Raw genomic sequence first — 19,825 nt, 5'->3', positions numbered from 1 at the left:
ATTTGCCAAGGTTTCATCAAAGGAATATTTATGTGGCGCTTCTTAAAGACATTGAGAAATTTCTCAAACTACTTATCAAGCTTTTGCTTTTGCAACCTTTGTGGGAATAGTGGTGGAGGATAATTTGCTTGAGACTTCATTTGAATTTTAGCTTTCCTATTATCTTTCTTTCAGTTCAACTTCTATCTTGTTGGCTCCATTCGTTTTTGATGATAATAAAACACTTCCATTTCATTTGTGTCTAACATCTTAACCTAAGTGTGCAGGACAAATAATGTATAAAAATAATAAATCTATTCTTCAAAAGGGTATGTCAAAAATCATGAGAATAAGGAGACATGATTGATCAACAAGAAGGAAGCTCCTTAGTTGAATAAGGAAGAATATTGGCTGGCTAAAATTCAAATTGGAGAAATGGCAGGCTGAAGTGTATTTAGAAACAGAACTGACTTAGTCGACCAAGATGTGAGTTAGTTGACTAAGAAGCTACTACCAAAAATCTAGACTTTAAGATAGAACCAACTTAGTCAACCAAGAAATAAGTTAGTTGACTAAGTGCTCTCTACCAGCATCTGCGACCAGAAGATAGAACCAACTTACTCAACTAAGACGAAAGTTAGTCAACTAAGAACTCTCTGTCTGGAATTTTAACCAGAGCACTAAAAGACAGATTAACGGCTAAAACCAACTCTCAACTATTTTCAACGGCCATAAACTGCCAAACTGCCATCAAAGTTGTTTCTCCATGTATAAAAGGGTCTTTCAATGGTTAGAAATTAGTTTTTGGAAGTTTTGGAAGAGATTTGAGTCATATAGAGCTGAAAAACCAAAAAATCCCCTATACACTTTTTTGCACTTAAACGCCCATCCTTTGTATTTGTATTCTGCACTCAATCTTGTACCATTTAGATCAACTTGTGATCATAAGTAATTTCTTTTACCTCTCTTCTTGTATTCTTAAAGTGAGGGAGTCACTCTAAGTGGTTGCTTCAAGCTAGGTTTGCTTGAATGTATTAAGGTTCTAACTTAGCCTTGAAAAGTTAGGTGTTGGGTTTTAGTTTAGCTCGTGAAAACTTATTGTGAAAGGTTTTGGCTGAGCCTAGTAAAAGCCATTGTAAAGCTTGGTGAAAGTTTGTGAATTTCATCGTTTCTAGTGAATTGAGTTGGAAAATCCTTGATTAGATAATCAAGGTAGTGGATGTAGATCTTGGACCGAACCACTATAAATTGCTGCACATTGTCTACTCTATTTTTATTTTCTTTGTTCTAAAAATTAGTTCTTCATCTTGTCAATAGCCAATTTATGCTATTCACCCCCCCCCCCCCCCCTCTAGCACATATAATTGGGACTAACATTTCTCAACAATTACCTCTTCATCATCTACATTCTCTTTTGAAGATTCAATTGATTTTTCACTCACCCCTTCAACTTCTTTTCCACTCCTAATGGTAATTACATTGCATTGTTCCTTATCTTTGGGATTGGCTTGAGTATCACTTGGAAAGGCATCTTGGGGTCTACTATTGATGGAATTTGCAAGTTGTCCCACTTAGGTCTTAGGATTTTTTAAAGAGGCTCCTTGGTTTTGAATTATAGCATCAGTTTTTTATATGTATTGCATGAGAAGTTTTTCCAATTGGGGCTTCTTTTCAGGAATTGGTGGTGTGGCTTGTAGTTGAAAACCAAGAGGCATGATAGGTTTCGAATTTGAAGACCTTAAGTTGTTATTCCATGAAAATTTTGGGTGATTCCTCTAACTAGGATTATATGTATTAGAATATGGATTATTTTGTTGCTTGTTAAAGTTTCTCATAAATTGGATCGCTTCAGAATTGTATGGACATTGATCATTTGAATGGCCTTTGTTGTTGAATTTTCTACTCACGCAAGTGTACGTATCATAAAGTTAATATAGATATGAGTAAAGTGTCGATCCCACAGAGAATTAAATTAATCCTTATTGTTAACTATTAAAATTATCACATCCTGATTTTATCTAAAAAATTAAAATTAAAAAGAAAGATTTGAAACTAATAAACTAAAACTAAAATTAAAATCTATGCAAATTTACTTTATTAAATGTGAATGACTACCAGACCTAAGATTATGATATCTCTCAATACTTTATCTGATTGTTGTCTCTCTCTCTTAACTTAGTTTAATGGATCAAGTTGCTAACCTAGAGTCCAAAATTATTTACAAGTCTCTATCGAGTTTCTTATAAAAATACCTTCCCCAATTAATTTACTATATGTCTATGCAAATTATATTAAAGAAAGATTCATTAAGTTTGTGCTCTAATGTTGGCTATGTATGGCTCATAGGTGTATGTCTACCCTATATGCAAATCAAACCACATAATCAACTAAGTGCATTTGATCATATGCTATTTTATTCAAGGTCTACCTAACTCTCCTTCGTCAAGGTTTAACCTAGGTTTCCAATTCAATCTAATTGGCGATCACGCAATTAGAAGCATTAAGAATAGAATAAACTAAACAACTTAAATCTATCAAACATAAGTAAAAGAGAGATAAATAATTCAGACTATATATTGAGTTCAATCATAATCTTAGATAAAAAATTTAGTTCCCCATCAAGTCACACATTATCATTGAATAAAATCTAAACATTAAAAAAAACCCAAGAAAATAAGAGAATAAAAGAAAATATAGAAAAACTCAAGAGTTGTGTTCTTGACCTCCAAATCTCCTTGAATCATACAAATTCTTTTTAGCTTCAATGACTATGTAGCTTGACTCTCAACTGTTAATCTGATGTTTTTTGGTTCTCCATCAAGTCATCTGAAAGGTTGTTTTTATAGCCTTTGAAGTTAGGCCAAGTTGGGTGAAGAAAGAAGTCAATTTTAGCTGGAATGTCCTCATCAGACTATGTAAGTCGCAACCTTGCCCAATTAATTAACAGAAATCGTAATTGCTCTAGGACTGCTATAGTACATCAACTTTGACAAGATTTTTGACTATGTTCCAAGCCGAACTGGGTAAAGTAGTAAACATGAAAGTTGTATATTTTTCTCTTATCTTTCCAATGGTTTAAAAATAACTTTATTTAGAGCACTGTAGAGAAAGATATGGTCGAAATACCAAAACATATGTAGTGCAAGTCTACACCTCAAAATTACTCTTCTTCTTCTATTAAAATTCTTCTTCCATCAAACACCTACAAAAGCACAAATAAATCAATAACAACCTATCTTAACCACATTAACACCAAATTAAGCATAAAATTAACCATGATTAGATTGACTCACCTAAAATAACTAATTTAAAATAATTAAATAAAACTTACTAATTTTTATGCATTACTACAAGAACTAAACTAAATTACTATCAAAATTAAGTCCAAATAACTCTATATTATAGAGTTATTAGCCTTCTCCACACATCTCACAGATTACAAAGAATTTTTGGATAGCATGAACTCTCATCGTGTCAAACCTCTTGGTTAGTGCAGATACTTGTGTAGTCAAGGCGTTGAGTGCGTTAATCTCATAGGCTTCAATAGCTCTTCTAGGACACCAAACCTTTCTGAAAGCCATTGGTAGTTATATGAGGCCATTTCTTCCAACAGATTATAAGCCTTTGCAGCATTCTTACCCATTAATGCCCCACCAGCAGCATCGATTGTGGTTTTTATTGAACCTACCAACCCATTGTAGAATGTCTAAACTTGCAACCAATAGGAATCCCATGATGTGGACATCTTCTAAGTAATTCCTTAAATCCCTCTCAAGCTTCATACAAGGATTCACCATCAAATTGTGTATATGAGGTTATATCATTCCTTATCTTTGCAATTTTAGTAGGCGAAAAGAATTTTGGCTGTAAATTTTTGAGCCAAGTCTTCCCATGAAGTAATAGATCCATTGGGTAGTGAATTGAGCTAACTCTTTGCTTTATCTCTCAAAGAAAATGGAAACAATCTCAATCTAACAGCATCATCAGTTACTCCGTAATATTTGAAAGTATCACAAATTTCTATAAAATTCACCAAATGAGAATTATGATCATCACTAGGTAACTCACCAAACTAAACTAAAAACTGAATCACTTGAATGTAAGTTAGCTTAATTTTGAAATTATTTGCATTGATGGAAGGTCCTCTAATGCTTTGGTACAAACCTTGCAAAAGAAGAACAGCATAATCCTGCAATGCTTTATTTTCTTTGAAAACCATATTAATGGCATTATTGTCATTATTCTTGTTATCATCAGCCATTGTTTGATTTAAAGCTGTAACTTGCAAATTCTCCCTTCGGCGTTGTCTGAAAGTTCTTTGTATCTCTGGATAAAAGGAACAAGATTTAAATTGCTTCTTCTTTGCATACAAAGACCAAAGGTATCTACAAACAATCAAAAATAATATTAAAACAAAAAAAATAAAATTTGAAGTAAGACTAAATTGCTTGGTATTAATATCAGTAAATATTTTAGAAAATAATTTTCCAACAACGGTGCCAAAAACTTATTGTTTAATTTTCTACTCATATAAGTACACGTATCGCAAAGATAGTATAATGACAAATAGAGTATCGATCCTACAAAGAATTATTTTAAAAGGTTACCAAGTATTAAAATTAACACAATTTAATTTTATCCAAATCGTTAAAAAGTAAATAATTATTTAAACTAAAATTAGCAAAACTAATTAATAAGAATAAAAATCAAAGAAGAAATAAAATTTGGTAAAACTTAATAGAAATAAGCCTAGGATTACAATATCTCTCACACTTCATCTAAATCTTACTTCTCTTTCTTAACTTATTTCAATATGTTGAATTGCTAATTTAGAGTCCTCAACTATTTATAAGGGTCTCCCGACTCTTCTTGTAAAAATATCTATTTTAACCAAAATACTATATCCCTATATGAATTGAAATTAAAACGAAATCATTAAGTTCAAGCTCTAATTCTGGCTACATATGACATATAGGTATATCCCTATCTTATATACAAATCAATTAATATGATCTTATGCTATTCCAATCTTAGCCTACACTAAACTCCCTTTCCTAAATTATGTTTGTTTCTAAATTAATTTAATTGGTAGCTAAGCAATAAAAGCATTAAGAATAAATTGGAATAAACAATTCAATTCCTTTGAAAATAAGCAAAAAAGAGACTAAAAATTCAAATTACATGCAAATTCAATTGCAATCCTAGAAAAATAAAATTACTTACTCATAATTGCAAAGATAAATAAAAATATGTGAAGTTTAACCATTAAGAGTAACAAGAAATATAAAGGCTAAGGAAGAAGACAAAACAAATATTTGCAGCCTTGCTCTCTAAACTTTAGCCATAACTTCTAGCTTCTTGAATCTCTTAGAGTTGTGTTTTTTTCTTCTCCCACAGCACCCTTTAAATACTAATAATCATGACCTAAAATTCCCTCAATTAAACATATTTTAACTTAATGACTCTAACTTTTGGGCTTAGAAGTGTTATAAGGACCAAACATCAAATATCATCCTTCAAATTGCCATTCCCGTAGCATTACACTTGGCCATATTCCAACACGATTTTCTTAGTCTTCAAGGTAGAACTAGGCATAATGGTTTGCATGAAAGTTGTAGCTCTTTCTCTTAACTTTCCAAAGGCTCAATAATTGCATCATTTGGACATCTAGAGTTAGAGTTATGGTCGAAACACTGAAGTATGTATGAGCAGGATTTTGGATCCTTCAAACACCTTTCTTTATAAAATTAAGCCTTATTCCTTTAAATTCTACAAAGGCATAAAAGCTAATAAATAATAGAAAAATTAAAGTACATAAAAATAAAATTAAAATAACTCAATAAAAATAAACTAATTAGAAAAATAACTAAAAAGAAGTAAATTATAGTTACAATTTAAGGACTTAACTAACATTTAAGAACAAAACGAGACTAAAATAATTCTATAAAATAGAATTATCACTGTAGGCTTGGGTTCATCAATGAGACTCGCTCAACCAAATTACACAAACATTGTTATATCGATCCATTTGACTATGAATCTTATGGAATGTGTGAGTGTTGTCTCTTTGGTAAGATGACCAAGTCTCCTTTCACCCAAAATGATAAATGAGCTAGGGTGTTGCTAGGACTTGTACATTCAGATTTATGTGGTCCTATGAACGCAAGTGCTAGAAAGGGAATCTCCTATTTCATCACTTTTACGGATGACTTTTCTCACTTTGGTTATGTGTGTTTGATGAGGTATAAGTCTGAATCTTTTGAAAAGTTTAAGGAGTTCAGAGCAGAGGTGGAGAAACAAACTGGGAAAAGTATTCTTAATCTTAGATCTGATTAAGAAGGAGAATACCTTAGTCAAGAGTTTTTAGATTACATGAAATAGAATGGGATTCTCGCACAACAGACTCCTCTATGGACTCCAAAGCACAATGAGGTGTTTGAGAGAAAAAATTGAACCTTGTTGAACATGGTTAGATCCATGATGAGTTGTGCAAACTTCTTATATCTTTCTAAGGATATGCCCTAGATAGTGCTACCTACATTCTAAACAAGGTTCTTACCAATCAGTTGATAAGACGCCATATGAGATATGGATTAGGAAGAAACCCAACTTGTCTTATACCAAGATTTAAGAATGTACTGCTTATGTAAAACATACAATGTCTGATAAGCTTGGAGCAAGATCAAACAAATGTAAATTTGTGGGATATTCTAAAAAGTCACACGAATATTACTTTTATAATCCCATCAAGTAAAAAGTATTTGTCTCAATGCATGCCACTTTCCTTTTCAAAAAGTTCTTAAGAGAAAAGGCTAATGGGATCAAGATTGTACTCGAAGAGATTCGAGACTCACAAATTGACATTCCTATGGAACCAGAGCCTGAGGTTGTGACTTTTGATGTACTACCCCAAACTCAAGAGACACAACCACTCAAAAGGTCTGGTAGGATAAGTCAAGTTCTTGAAAGATATCGATTTGTCTTATATAGGGACGTATTGCTCATGAATGATGAGCCAACAACTTATAAGGAGGTGATGTTAGACATCAATTCTAAGAAAGGGCTTGAAACCATGAAATCTGAAATGAATGCCATGGATGCCAACCAAGTGTGGACTTTGGTGAATTCACTCGAAGGGATAAAATCCATTTGGTGCATTTGGGTTTTTAAAAGAAAGAACGACGTGGATGGTAAGATACATACATTTAAAGCTAGATTGCTTGCAAAGGGGTGTAAATAAAGGCATGGTATTGACTTTGAGGAAAACTTTTCACTAGTGGCAATGTTTAAATCCATTAGGATTTTTCTTGCAATTGTTGTATACCATGATTATAAGATATGGCAAATGGATGTGAAAATTGCATTCCTCAATGGGAATTTGCAAGAAGAAGTATATATGACACAACCTGATGCATTCACATCCAAGGAACATGTTAATAAGATATGCAAGCTTCAAAAGTTTATTTAAAGGCTTAAGCAACCATCTTGGAGTTGGAACATCCATTTTAATGAGCTGTCAAAGGGTTTGACTTCATTAAGAATAAGGATGAACCATAAGTCTATAAGAAGGCTAATGGGAGCATTATTGTTTTCTTAGTGCTCTATGTGGATGAGATATTGCTCATAGAAAATGATATACCTTTGCTGCAATCAACTATGATTTGGCTATCTAACCAATTCTCCATGAAGGATTTGAAAAAAGCAATATATATTCTAGGAACAGAGATCCATAGAGATAGATCTAAGAAGTTGCTTGGTCTCTCCCAATCCATATACATAAATAATGTGGTAAAAAGGTTTAACATGGAGGAGTCCAAGAAAGGACACTTGCCTATGTTGTAAGGCATCTATCTCTTCAAGGACATGAGTCCAAAAAATCAAATGGAGAAAGGTAGCTTGGATAAGATCCCATATGCTTTAGCAATGGAATCTATCATGTATGCAATGCTTGTACTAGACATGTATCTTACGCCTTGAGTGTCAAAAGCGGATACTAATCTAGTCTTCGTGAACGTCACTAAATAATTGTGAAAAACATCTTAAAGTACTTACGAAGAACTAAAGACGTATTTTCGGTCTATGGATAAGGCAAACTCCAAGTTAGGGGTTATGTGGATGTGAGCTTTCAAACTGACAAGAATGATAGCAAATCGCAAAGTGTATATATATTCACTTTCAATAGAGGCGTAGTCAGTTGGAAGAGTTCTAAACAAAAGATGTTCTCAAATTTTACAACCCACGTCAAATACATCTCACATCGGAGGTAGCAAAAGAGGTTGTTCGGATCAAGAAGTTCATAATTGAATTGGATGTGGTTTTTAGCATTATTGATCCAATACCTTTCTATTGTGATAAAAATAAAGCCATTGCATAAGCAAAGAAACCAAGGTTTCATCAGAGATCCAAACATGTATTGCGGCATTACCATGTGATCAGAGAGATCATTAAAGGGGAGACATTTTCATAAAGCATATACCTATTGAGGATAATGTTGTTGATTCTCTCACTAAAGCACTATCCCAACAAAAACACAATCTTCATGTTGAGAATATTGGTATTAGATACATAGGCAATTGGCTTTGTTGCTAGTGGGAGATTGTTCGTATGAGGCCTACAAGCCAATTAGTGATTGTATGGGAATTGCACTTTAATCTATTTATGTATGACATTTGTTATTTATAATAACATTAAGGTAGTTCTTTATCCATGAGTTTGTAATTTAATTACTATTTATACTTAAATAGATAAAGCCCTTGGAACTATATATGCTTTGCAAAGAAATTGTATTGAGATACAATTATGAGATCCTTATGCCTCAAAGCATTATTCCTAAAAATTCCTGATCATTGTACTATTGAGACAGAACATCAATAATGCTCAAAGATTGACACATACTATGTTTTTTACTTGAGATGTAAGTAATCGATCCCATAGGTTGAAGTATAGAGATACTTGGAACTAGCATGTGGGTGTTGTCCTTGGGAGAGCAGGTCTACTAAACATGACTTGACATGTGAAATGCATTTGGTATCTCACTCTAGTGTCTATGTAAATATTTCTCATGTGTTAGTTGTATAAATACTCCCTAAACTTGAGACACTATGTTGTCTTATATATGGAATGCTATATGTTTGATCATATCATTATGGGTTCTACCAAGAATGCCAAAACAAGATATGGTTGGTTGTAATATGAAGCATGTGAAGGCAAATGAGTAGTCAAGAAAGGAATCATCACCTCAAGTGATTTAGGTGACATATCCTAACAGTTCTTGGTTGATATTAGCTTGTTCAAATCCTTAGCCAAGGCTACTTAGAGATTATGAAAAGAAGTTTCATAAGTCTCTATAAAACTAATGATATAACTTCAAGAACTAATATGGAGATCAATAAGAGTAGACACTGTACCATACTCTTATTATCTTTGGGAAACAAGATGAGAAAATGAATTACACTAATAGACTGTATACTGAAAGGTTAGTCAAACCATATTGACTTTCTTAACATTTGGGTGACCATGATACATTAATAGATGCCAATCTTAATTTATGAAATTAAATTAATCAATTAGCAATTGATAATGAATATGATTCAGTTAATCTTAATTATTTAGGATTATAATTCAAGTCTGTTACCAACTTGTTATGATAAGATTAAAATGGGCTTTTACAATTAAGTAGGACTTAATTGAATAGAGGTTATGAAATTCAATTAGGCTTAATTAAAATGTTTAAATAAGCCATGGGGTCGAATACTTAATTATCTAAAAGTTATGTGGTGATAACTAAAAGCTACTTAAGTATTAACCCTAACTATAAATATGTTGTTTTAGACTAAAAAAGAAAGAGAGTACTTTTTCTTCCTAATCTTGCTTTAGTCACACATTGAAAAAAGAGAAAGAAAAGTTTTTCCTCCTAGGTTCAACCAAGAGAAAGAGTAAGAAAACACTTGAGCTTTGTAAAGCTTCCTTGCTAGCATAATGTTTGGTAAAAAACAATCCCTACCTCTTGAAAAAGGTTCAAGTTCATAGTGATTGTGTGGACTACATTAAAGGTCAGACATTTAGACGGTTTTGGTTTGCAACAACCGAACCTTGGTGTGCATTCAGGTGAAGAAATATCTTTGCTGCCCTCTAAGAATTTATACATTCTAAGGGCTAAGGTACAACCATTTTTTTTTTTGTTTATATTATAGTCGACTATGGTGCACCATGGTGATCCATGGTTTAGGTTCTCGAGTTTTAATATTTTCACTGTGTATTTTATTTGTAATTGCATGACTCGAGGAAACCAACATAGTCATATGATATACATGTGGATACATAATGCAATCTCAATTGCTCAAACTTGTGAATATTTAGCTTAAATATTAATATGCATATTGTTAATTATTATGTATTTTATTATCCGATGATTTTAAATTGAATATTTCATTATAAGGACTTGACATGGTATAAGAGTAAAGTTTATCCTAGTTTATTGATCTTCTCATGATAATAATGTTTGGCATAATGTTCGAAAAAGTTCTAGAAATATTCAAGAAAATTCAAATAAGTCTTTTTTTTTATTACGTTTAATCAAGCTCTCGAAATTTTATTTTGAATTCAATAAGCCCTTATGACTGACAATTGACTAATTACCATTAATCAAAATGTTACTTGTTATTTTATATGTCTACATGACCAAAGTAAGACTTATCTTAAAGGAAGTGAAGTGGTGTCACATGACACCACTCAATTACTAAAAAAGTTTAGTTGTTATACTACTTATTTAGAGTTTTATGTAAAAATATACTAATGAACTCACTAATGTTTTTACAATTTTGTAGGGAGTGGAATCAAAAAGTCCAAGTTAAGGTAAATTTATCAAAAAGTAATTTATATTAATATTTAAATACTACAAGACAAAAAATTTTCTTCTATAATTTAAAATTCTATTACAAAAGTCAAAACCTAAACTACTATCCTTGTCTAAAAATTCAAATCCTACTTTTGAGACCTACAGTAACGCTTCCTCTTCTCAATCCTTGTCTGTGTTTTTCATTCTTTCAAAACAACTCATCTGGGCTTCAATTGTAACTAATTTTCAACTCAAATTAAATTTTTAAATACTTAATGTCTAAATATTTTGTTGATTAATTTGATAGTTTGAGACCCAAATAGAATCAAGCTAATAGAAAATAGTTTTACATGTCAAATAATATTTTGAAATTATGCATTTTTTTTTATTTATTTTGTAAATATATTGTTTGATTATTTGATTTTTATATTTAACTTTATGTGGTTTGTTGATACTTTTGATCAATGAATAGAAATTTGTCAAATTGTTAGTTATTGAACTTAATAATTTGCTATGCAAAATCATATTTTATTTAATTCTAATATTTTAGTTTATGCTAATGAGAAATGAGTTGTAATGTTTAATAAGTTTTTAAATAAATAAGTAATGAAAAGATATTTTAAAATACAAAAAATTATCTCACAAGACTCATGTCCTAGGCAACAACATATTCTACTAATGAAGATACCCAGCAATCTTTTAAGCAAAATCATATTGAATTTGAATCACATACTCTTCGAGTAGATCCTAGATTGAGAAAAAAATTTAATTATAATTATCATTTTAGTTATGACACCACTCAAAAATTTTTCTGAATCCGTTTTTGCGCACGACGTTAACATGGTTGGTGAAAAATACCACATGGTGATATCATCACTTACATTATCATCCATTATGATATGTCAACATGTATAGTATAAAATGACAAATGATATTTTGCTTAATAGCAATTAGTTCATCATTAATCATAAAAATTTATTTAATTTAAAATAAAAATATAAAAATATAATTAAATATAATAAAAAATTTTATTTAAATTTTTTAGCAGTTTGTCATCACAATTCATTGGTAATTTCTTGAGGAAATTGTGAGAAATGGACCTCGTGATAAAGTGATTTCAGAAATAACGACCCATATAAAGTTATCTGTTTCTAACAAAAAATAAGCATGAGTAGACCAAAATGCCCTTAAAAACATCGTTTCAAATAAATGCTCAGCTGTTTGAGCTATTTGCCTCTCGCCAGATTAAATAATAGAAAAAAATAAAAATAAATGCGCTCAGCTGTTTAAGCTCGGTCATCTTTTTATCTCAACTCTCTGAACTGTCTCAACTCTAGCAAGTCTTTGTTGAGCACGAACATCGTCAACTCTCTCAGATCTCTGAATTGTATGAGCTTTGTCAACTCTCTGTTGAGCACCATCGTCATCGGGATGTGGTCTATCTCTCGACATCTGGCCACATTGTCGTAGATTAATAGACTCTATAGCAGATATGACATCAAGGTACCTATTATTAGGTTTATTTTTGCAACACACTTAAATTTCTGAAACATTTAGTGTAAAATAGAAAATGGATTAGAAACATTGCCCAGAGTTGTTATACACCATGCATCTATAACATGTGTTAGCGTTATTTTAGCGTGTCACGGCTATTCCTGACGTGTTGTGGGTTAAGTAGTTTTTTGGGTTGTTAGCGTGTCACGACTGTTCCTAGTGTGTTGCAGGTTAACTAGTTTTTTGGATTGTTAGTGTGTCACGGCTGTTCTTGGCGTGTCGTGGGTTAACTGAATTCATGGGTTTTTGGCGTGTCACGACTGTTCCTGGCGTGTTGTGAGTTAATTGAATTTAAGGGTTTTTGGCGTGTCACGACTGTTCCTGGTGTGTTATGGGTTAACTGGTTTTTTGAGTTTTGGGCGTGTCACGGCTGTTCCTGGTGTGTTGTGGGTAAACTGATTTTTTAGGTTTTTAACGTGTCACTGCTATTGGTGTAACAAGTCAATAATTACAGTGACTGGCGTGTCACGACAATGATGCATGGTGTGTCACGACATTTGAGTTGTTATGCATGGCGTGTTACAATATTTTACGTTATATGCAAGGCGTGTAACAACATGACTGACAAATTTTTGATCACGGCATGTATTGTGTAAAATGATTGACAATATTTTTTTTTTACCAAAATTTCAGTGGGGTTCCAATTGTGCGACTTGTGATAAGACACGGTGGTCAGTGGGTGGATGGCATTTACAAGGGTGGTGAGTCACGAATGCGGGGGGTTAGGAGTGATTTGTCGTTTGTGGGCTTGATGAAGTCGGTTGAAGAAGTTGGACAACATGGTAATCAGCTTAATCAAAATGAGATTTATAATGCTTCACATATACCACAACATTCGGTTCGTAACCCACAACAATGGCAATTGAGGTATGCACAAGAGTTTGTGCAGCCCGATAGACAAACGACATTCACAGAACAATTGGCTGCACAATTTCGATCGGGATGTGCATCAAACCAATTTGTTGCTTCTCTTGAACAAATGCAATGATCGAGTGAAATTGTAGAGTGTGTAATGCCATTGTCAAATGAGAATACAACAGTTGAGGACAACAATGTGAGGTTGGAGGGTGACACTGCGATGCTAGAGGATAATACTGCATTTGATGAGGGAAATGAGGATTTGTTCGTTGTGGGTGAAGATAGATTTGATGACACTTCAGATGATGGGCTTGAATAATGGCAAGATGACAGTTCAGACGATGACTACCTTTATGACAGTGACATTCCAATTTGCAATAATGTTAAAGGCGAAACGGAACCTGTTGGAGGTGTTGATGTAGGAGATGTTCAGTGTGATGACCCCATATACAATAACCCCATCGCTGGTGAGAACGAGATTCGTTCCCTTGATACATTGCTCGATGACAGTGATCAGGAAAGGGGAAATGCAAGGATATCTCGTACGTGGATAATTGCAGGTGCATAAAGGTTCTCCTTCCAAAAAATTACCATTGAGGAGTCGACATGTGCCGAAGATCGCTTATACAAAGGAAAGATGTTTTCATCGAAGGTCGAGTTGAAACGAGCTTTGAACATGTTGGTTATAAAAGAGAAGTTTGCAATAAGAGTAAAAAGGTCATGTAAAGCTCGTTATGAGGTTGGTTGCAAGGACAAGGCATGCAAGTTCAGTGTGCGTGCAATGAAGTTACCTGATAGAGGATAATATTGGCGAGTTTGGATGATAATTCTATTTTATAGAATTATTTTACTCTAATTTTGTTATTAAATATTAGCTAAGTCCTCAATTTTCAATTGTTACTTTATTTATTTTTCATAGTTTTTATAATTACAGGACTTTAAGTTAGTTATTTTAATTTTATGTTTTTCTTGTTAATTTGGTTGTTATTTATTGGTTTTTATTTCTTTTGTAGGGTTAAAGGTGATTGGGCTTAATTTTGGAAAGTAAGGTGTAGACAGACCCAAAATCTGCTTGCATATACTTCGGTATTTTGGTCATATCTCGAGCTACAGAACTCCAAATGATGTGATTTTTTGACCAGTGGAAAGATAAGAGACAGAGATACAACTTTTATGAAGATCACTTTGCCCAGTTCTACATTGAAGATAGAGAACATTGTGTTGGAAAATAGCTAGACGTACTGTACTGGGAATGAAAATTTGTAAAGATTGACAATTGAATTTTGGGGCCTCTTATTATACTTTTAAGCCCAATTAAAACCTAGGTCAGCTTAAGGAACCTTAGGTTAAGTTTATTAGTATAAATAGGATATGTTTAACAACATTAAAAAAAAAACCTTTGGGAAGATTCAAGAAACTAGAAGTTGAGGCTGAAACTTGGAGATCAAGATAGCAAATATTGTTTTGTTTTATTCCTTAGCTTTTATCTTTCTTGATACTTTTAATGGTTGAATTTTATACAATGTTATTTTATTTTGCAATTATGAGTAGCTAAATTTCTTTTTCTAGGATTGCACTTGAACTCACATGTAGTCTAACTTTTTAATCTCTGTCTTACTTATTTTCAATGGGATTTGAATTGTTTATTCTAATTTGTTCTTAATGCTTTTAATTGCTTGGCCACCAATTAAATTGATTTAGGAACCTAAACAAACTTGGAAAAGGGAGTTTAGAGTAGACTAAAATTGGGATAGTATATGATCATATTAATTGATTTGCATATAAGATAGAGATATACCTATAGGCCATATGTAGTCAGATTAGAGCCTGAACTTAATGAGTCTGTTTTAATTTAGATTCACATAGGGATATAGTGTTTTGATTAAAATAGATATTTTTATCAGACGAGTCGGGAGACCCTTATAAATAATTGAGGACTCTAGGTTAGCAATTCAACCTATTGAAATAAGTTAAGGAAGAGAGGTATGATTTAGATGACGTGTAAGGGATATTGTGATCCTAGGCTTGTTTGATTTGATATTTTCTCAAGTTATTATTTTGATTTTTCTTATTGGTTTTAATTTCAATTTTAATTAATTATTTAATTTTGATTATTTGGATAAGATTAAATTGTTCTAATTTTAGTACTTAGTAAAGTTTTAGATCAATTCCCTGTGGGATCGATACCCTGCTTGCTAATATACTATCTATTCGATACGTATACTTGCGTAGTAAGATTTTAATTGACATCGGATATTCCACAAAGTACACACCTGTACCGTTGATGGTTTGCAAAGGGCGGTTTCCAACTACGAGTGCGAAGATGATTGGTGAACTTATGTCACACAAGCTTCGGGCTAATGGAGTAGCATTGAGACCTAAGGACATAATTTGTGAGATGAGGGTTCAGTGGGGATTGGAATGCTTGTATGGCAAGGCTTGGCAAGCGAAGGAGTATGCGGAGAAGCTTGTTTTTGGTCCACCGAAGGAGTCATTTCAACTACTACCCTCGTATTTTTATATGTTGGAACAAGAAAATCCTAGCACAGTAACTGTAGTGGCTACTGATGAGGAAGAAAGATTCAAATATTATTTCTGGTCATACATGGCTTGTATTCGGGGGTTTAGGGATGTAATGCGTCTTACGGTTGCAATTGATGTGACACATCTGAAAGGTAGGTTCAAGGGTATTCTGTTTGTCGCTGTATGCAAAGATGCGAATGACTGCATATATCCAGTTGTGTTTGGCATCAGCCATGTTGAGGACGAAGACTCGTGGACATGGTTTTTTAACAAGCTGCGTGATACTGTTGGTTGTTCTGAAAACACTATGTTCATTTCTGATAAGCATCTCGGCATTAAGAAAGCAATCCAAAATGCATACTCATAAGCGTACCATGGTTTATGCGGTTACCACTTGAAAAAAAAACTTTAAAAACAAGTTCAAGCACGATAATGTTTCTATGATTTTCACCTTTGCTCGAGATTGCTATAAGGTTTTCGATTTCAGCAATCATATGAACCAGCTCAAGCATATTCACGAAGGAGCCCACGCTGACCTTATGAGAATAAAGCCTGAGAGATGGGCACGTGCATGTTCACCGATAAGGCGATACCAAATGATGACATCCAACATAGCGGAATATGTTAACTCATGCTTGAAGCATGCAAGACAAATGCCAATCACTGTTTTGATCAAGTTCATCAGAGACATGTTCCAGCGTTGGTTCCATGACCGATATGAGGAGGCCGTCAAGGTGACCATGCCCTTCAGCCCTTGGGTTGCCAGGCAGTTAAGCAAACTGTTCAATGATGCACATCGCTTTGTAGTTAAGCCTATCAATCGAGTGGAGTGCATAACAAGCAAAATAATCTGACACGCCATGCATAACAAGCAAAATGTTGTGACACGCCATGTATAACTAGCAAAATGATCTGACATGCCATGCATAACAAGTTAAACATTGTGACATGCCATGCATAACAAGTAAATTGTTTTGACACGCCATGCATAACAAGTAAAATGATCTGACACGCCATGCATAAAAAATAAAATGTTGTCACACCTAACGCTGACATGCCAATAACTACTTATAATATAAATACAAATGTCTTGACCCGCTAATCACTAAAAACCAATTAAACCACTACCACTTAACCTCAAATACAAATACAAATACCCTAAACAATTGCTAAACGTAAACCACCAAAATACAAGCAAAGATAGAATAACGACTTGTGATTTAGGGTCATCAAGAATCTGAGCAACGATACGGTCCTCAAGCGTCTGCATTGCTAGAGTCAATGACTGAATTGAAGCCTTCAGCTCAAACATCTCTTTTTCATGCTTGCAATGATCCGTCAAAGCTGACGGGCAGTGACTGCTCCGTCATTGACTCTTCTCGATTGGGTCAACTGCAATAACATATATAACTATGTTATTCAATAATGAAATTGTTGAACATTATCTGTTACAACTGTAATATCCTTACCAGCTGCTCATTAACAGTCTGCGGTGGAGCTGGACCTATTGGTGCTTAAGGACCTGTCATCGCTTCCGTAAACCTACAATAATAGAAATTATTGTGTTACTCGATAAACGTATGTGAAAATGTAGAACACAAACTGTTAGAACCGATCTTACTGACTGCTCATTTCCACTGTACGTCTGAGGAGGACCGATGGGTGGTTCTGGAGCTATCGACGCATGGTCCGACTACAGACACAGATATGTTATTCGATAATCACATACGGAATTGGAGAACACAAAACTGTTAGAACTATCCTTATCGGTTGTTCACTGTCTTGACCATAGTCGTCCCCTTCGCCCATCAACTTAGGGCTCGACAGCTCATCAACTAAAGCAGCGGTGGTGCGCGTCCGCTTCATGCCACTAGAGGCTCTTTTCTCCTTCAAGCTCTCCTTTTTCGCCTCTCACCTAAGCCTCAATCCAACCGATCCTTCATGTGCCTTATTGGCACGTACTCGTGGCCCTCCGATAACATGACATCAAGGTCCACAAAACACTCTCGGCTAGCCTCATCCGTGATAGGTTCCAATGTCTCAAGTGCCCACAATTGCAAATAAACAAATAAAATGTTGTGATTATCGAATAGGGAAAATTATTATACAAATATAAAGTAAAAATTAGTAGCTGTTCACTCACATGCTCAGATGACTCTAACTTCTGAAATGCCGTGTAGAAGTCTTTTGGCTTTTGATTGCAATCCCATCTAAACATTCGTGTGTAGACGTTGTCCTTCGGACCAAAAGGGGCAACTATTTTTTGAAGGGCCGAAATAGCCTCCATTACCTAGAACTGCAAGTCAAATGTAACCATTATCAAACCATAAATCATAAACGAGTGCAGCCATAAATTATTTTTTCAAAAGGAAACTAAAAAATGTTACGTGATAGTACCTGTATCACCCATGCCAATTCGTAAATGTTGTAGCGTAATAGAGTTTCCTTTGTCACACTTGAGTCAGGCACTTCGAACCCCTTCAAAAGGTAGTCCAAGGTCAGCTTCCAAACATAGTACCCCCATGAGAAGACATTCCAAGCATCGATGTCCTCCACCAATGACAGCAACCAATGCGTCACCCGTCTACGGTAGTCTTCACCAAATAAAATGTTATTCGCGAGCAAGACGAGTGCCATCTTGGTCGCGTCTCCTGGTTGCTGGAAGTTGCCCCCGCTGAATGTGTTAAGCAAAGCCTGGAGCTTAACGCTCTCCTGCCCATTCCAGTATCAGGCATGAATTCCGTCCGCAGCAACCTTGTACGATCGTATGAACACATCGGGCATTGGACCAAACTTCAGCCCGGTGATGAGGTAGAACTCCTACTTTAATAGTCGTGCCTTGCTCTTGCCAATGGCAAACCATAGCTTGTGGTCCATCGATGGGCTCTTAGTGATCCACCGAATCTTGATGCTATGTAGGAGACCGATGCAAAAGTACCCTTGTGGATACACGTCTAAGAGCATTCCGTAGCACGTACGCTTAACTACATCGTACTCCCCTTTCTGTTAGAGAGTCTTTGTGATGTAATGCAGTTGCAACCACTTACTGTGGATGTTAATTGCGACATTGAATGCCTACTTCTCCCTCGGCACAATCAGTGACCTGTCAAGATCATCATACTATCTACGCTGGATCTGCAAAACATGGCACAAATGCACTAGTGAGTTAAGCCGTAATGTGCAACAAGGTCTACTTAAGACATAAATAAGGAATTAATGTTGTCACACACCATGCATAACAAGCAAGATATTGTGACATGCCATGCATAACACATAAAATGTTGTGACCTGTCGTGCATAAAAACTAAAATTTTGTCACACGCCATGCATATCAAGTAAAATGTTGTGACCCGCCATGCATAAAAAGTAAAATGTTGTCACACGCCATGCATATCAAGTAAAATTTTGTCACACGCCATGCATATCGAGTCAAATGTTGTGACAGACCATCGAAACAAGTCAAATGTTGTCACACGCCATGCATATCAAGTAAAATGTTGTCACACACCATGCATATCGAGTCAAATGTTGTCACAAGCTAACGCTGATACACCAATAACTAACTATAATAACAACAATGACGTGACACAATAAATACCAAAAACCTCTAAAACCACTACGACTTAACCCCAAAAACCATCAAACCAGCAAGAAAACACAGTCTAAACATTTGCAAAACAAAACACACAAAAAACATGAACATATCAAACAAACCCAGCAAAAAAGTAAAAAATTAACGAACACAAGAATGTAAAAATTTCAGACTCACTCACCTCTTCACTCATAGTCGACATTGTTGCTGCTGCTGTGGTGTCGTTACGCTTGCAAAGAGCCTTATTGAACACTCCGGTACAAGTGGGAATGAGAAATGAATCACACAGACATTAGGAATTCTGAAAAATAACTGTTTAAAATGAAAAATGGCCTTATAAATTCTTATTTATTCGTTTCACTAAGGGGAATTAATTTAGTGGAAGTCCAAACAATTACCACGTTAATTGCGTGCTTTTTTTCCCTCTCTCTATTTCAAACCATGACGTGTCAGCTGTTCAAGCAATGCCGTGTCACACACTC

The 19,825-nt window shown here is 34.3% G+C and overlaps 1 non-coding gene across 1 annotated transcript; it reads left to right on the top strand.

The window, feature by feature from the left end:
- Nucleotides 1–3,706: 3,706 nt before the first annotated feature.
- Nucleotides 3,707–3,813, top strand: LOC148761195 (small nucleolar RNA R71). The gene has a single exon (XR_016028100.1). It is a non-coding gene; the product is annotated as a small nucleolar RNA R71 (small nucleolar RNA).
- The last annotated feature ends 16,012 nt before the right edge of the window (nucleotides 3,814–19,825 follow it).

Source organism: Theobroma cacao, chromosome 8 (genome assembly GCF_053813885.1).
Source record: "Theobroma cacao isolate CCN51 chromosome 8, ASM5381388v1, whole genome shotgun sequence".
NCBI lineage: Eukaryota > Viridiplantae > Streptophyta > Magnoliopsida > Malvales > Malvaceae > Theobroma > Theobroma cacao.
The sequence above is the reverse complement of the archived record's forward strand: the minus strand, read 5'-3'. Positions and strand labels throughout refer to the sequence as shown.